At 34.5% G+C, this 3,292-nt stretch overlaps 2 non-coding genes across 2 annotated transcripts; one reads left to right on the top strand and one right to left on the bottom strand.

Annotated features, from left to right (window-relative positions):
- Window positions 1-1,124: 1,124 nt before the first annotated feature.
- Window positions 1,125-1,243, bottom strand: LOC112472830. The gene has a single exon (XR_003043778.1). It is a non-coding gene; the product is annotated as a 5S ribosomal RNA (ribosomal RNA).
- Window positions 1,244-1,445: 202 nt separating this feature from the next.
- Window positions 1,446-1,552, top strand: LOC112472832. Its single transcript, XR_003043780.1, has one exon. It is a non-coding gene; the product is annotated as a U6 spliceosomal RNA (small nuclear RNA).
- The last annotated feature ends 1,740 nt before the right edge of the window (window positions 1,553-3,292 follow it).

The raw sequence follows: 3,292 nt of genomic DNA, 5'->3' as shown, positions 1-3,292 counted from the left end.
TATCTGAATTTGTAGAGAATTTGTTGGAAAGGTCATCAGCATACAAATATGTAAGTAAATTCCTTGAATTGCAATGCTGTAGCCTTTATTCTAAGACTTTTCTAACCCTAGGTCTGCATCCAGAGACAGGCGTGATCTTGCTTTTCTGTTTCTCTTCGGCCTTTTCTCTCCCCTTCCTCAGCTGCGGGGTGTAATAACTCGGAGACGCTTTAAAGCAGTCGAGGGTTGATGGAAGATTGAACAACTTAGGTCTGAGTCCTGGAATAGTCCTCGGGAATAGCTCTCAAAAGTGTTCACTTTGATTCTAAATCAGTATTAAAACTTTAGTGTAATTTAGTTCTGAACTATTTGTACTGGGAGATGGTGGCACATATTATGTGTGTCACACAGGCTTCAGATATGGCCCCTGAAAATGTTTCAGGAACATTAGCAGTGGGAGCCCAGATTTGATCTGCAAGTCAGTAGTTCTCTTCAGAGAAGATTGATATTGCCATGGAGCCTGACCAGATAACTAATTGGGTTCTGGCAGTTTTGAGACTGAGAGATTAAGAGTGAAGGTTCCTGTGACTGTGAATCCTATCCCAACTGACCACTGATGACCTATGTCATCATACTTATCACACTAGAAACTATCTGCATAACTGATTCTTAACCAAAGAGAGAAAGTGATTAATTACAGAAAACAAATCATATTATAGTGCCATAATCCATCTTGTGTAATAAATATATCTATAACTATATTTGTATCTATCTATATCTATCTATATTTCTCTACACACCAGAAAATTGAAAGTGGATAGAGCAACACACCACCGCCCAGCCTCCCAAAAAGAAGAAAACTTGGCAAGCATGACCTTCTTGACCTTTATATTTATACTTTAGTAATAAAATTTGAGGAGATTTTAGATTTTTTTCCCCATTGAATTGGGTAAAAGGCACTCAGTGCAGACTCTGCTCTTCTAAACTAATTATTACTTTGAATAGGAAGGCTGGCTACTCTTGCCTTGAGAATTTTTATTTTTATTTATTATTTTATTATTTTTTTATTTTTTAGGCAAGGCAAGCCTTGGTTGACCTCACAGATTGCAAGGACTTTGTCAGTTTACAATCCCTTATTTTTTTTATGCCTACAGCACCTGGTCTTCCTAGGAGGTCTCCCATCCAAGTACTAACCAGGCCTGACCCTGCTTAGAGTCCGAGATCAGACGGGATCAGGCTTGTTCAGGGTAATATGGCCATATGCTGGCCTGAGAATTTTTAATTGGCCTTAATCTTTCTTTGGTCTTTGTGTGTTCTTTCACTGGTATAAGTTTATGTCTTTGTTTTAGAATGGATTACTGAGTGGAAAAGACTCAAAGTACATTAAGTTATATGTCTTGTCCAGTGGATAAGTAGAGTGGTCAGATATTTAGCAGAGCTGGATGCTGTTAGAAATATCAAAAATAGTGCTCTCTTTGGCAGCACATATGCTAAAGTTGGGACGATACACAGAAGATTAGCATGGTCCTTGCGCAAGGATGACACGCAAATTCATGAAGGTTCCACATTTTGCTTTTCTGATATTTGCAGTGGGGAAAATGAGGCTGGATAAGGAAGTGCCTTACCCAATCAAGGGCCCTTCCAGCCTCAAACTCCGTCCTCAACTCCTTCTCAAAAAAATATAAATAATATATAAAGTATAGCCCCTGTATTTAAAGAACTTGCAAACAAATTTTGTTGCCTCAATACACAGAAGGGCTATATTAACAAACACCTCTCTCTCTCTCTCTCTCTCTCTCTCTCTCTCTCTCTCTCTCTCTCTCTCTCTCTCGTAGAAACTTCAAAAGCTCATAACTATAATGCTTCTTTGGTCATAAAGCAAATTTCAGTTCATGCACTGATCTGTTCCTTAATGAGTCTCTTCTGTCGCATTATTCTATGCCTATGTGTTGCTCCATCATCCATTTACCTGAATACTATAGCTTTATAATAAGCCTCAATGTCTAAGAGGGCACATCCTTTAAACATTGTTGTTATCTTTCAAAAGTTTTGTGGATATTTCTGACTCGTTGCTTTCCATGGCAATTGTGTAATTAACTTGTGAGGTTGTATAGAAAACCAAACCAAAACAAAATGCTACTGGGTTTTGATCAGAATTACATTAATTTGTAGGTTAGTTGGGGAGATTTGATAAATTTATGATATTGGGACTTCCTGTCCAGCGGTATGGCATATCTTTCCATTTATTTAGATCTTCTTTTATATGCTTTGATAAAGCCATTATTGAATATAATGTTTTTGCACATTTTTGTTAATTAACTACTAAACACTGTATAGTTTTCTTTTCTTTATAAAGAATAAATGTTATTTAAAAACACGAAAAGGTGATTTGAATAATTAGAGAGACATAACTTTTCTTGATGGAACTATATAACACCATAAATATATATAATGCAGTTTTAATAAATTATAACCATATTACTGAAGTTTTTGTAATTAAAAATTATTTTTTGTAATCATTCAGTTAGAAATATTGTCTGATTTCTTTTGTTTAACTCTATTCCAAAGGTTTATTCTTTGACCCAGAGATTATTTAGAAGCATGTTATTTTGAGATTTTCCCAGATGTTTATTAATGGTTTATAATTTAATTTTATTTTAATCAGAGAATATAGTCTATATGATTTTAATGCTTTAAATGTACTGAATCTGGTTTTATGGTCGACCAATCTTGAATTTCTGTGATTGTTACATATGATATGACATACGTGTGTTCTGTGGTTGCTGAGAGCAATGTTCTGTAAACAAACAGGGCCGAGTGTTTTGGCAGCATACTAAGACCTCGATGCCCTGAGGTATATACTTACTTGCTCTATTGATAACTGATAGAAGAGTGTAAATATGGGTTTGTTTATTTCTTCTTTCAGTCTTTACTTCATTTTAAAGCTTTATAATTAGGTGTATACCGATTTAGGATTGTTATGTCTTCTTGATTGACTCTTTTATCATTATGAGATGTCCCTCTTTTTCAAACCTGGTACTATTCCTTACCTGGACTCTACTTTGATATTAATTAGCCACTTAAGCTTTTTATCATTTGGGTTACATACTTTATATGTTTTTATCCTTTTACTTGTAACATGTGTCTTTATTTTTTAATTAAATTTATTGGGGTAACTGATTAATAACATTATATGAATTTCAGATGTACAACTTAAGTTTTTTAAATGCCAGTTTATTTTTTTCATACTATATATACATAATTTTTTAACATTTTATTTTTTTATTTTCTCCTTCCCCCTCCCCTCCCCTCC

This window comes from Pteropus alecto, unplaced genomic scaffold (assembly GCF_000325575.1).
Source record: "Pteropus alecto unplaced genomic scaffold, ASM32557v1 scaffold749, whole genome shotgun sequence".
In the NCBI taxonomy this organism is placed as follows: Eukaryota; Metazoa; Chordata; class Mammalia; order Chiroptera; family Pteropodidae; genus Pteropus; species Pteropus alecto.
The sequence above is the reverse complement of the archived record's forward strand: the minus strand, read 5'-3'. Positions and strand labels throughout refer to the sequence as shown.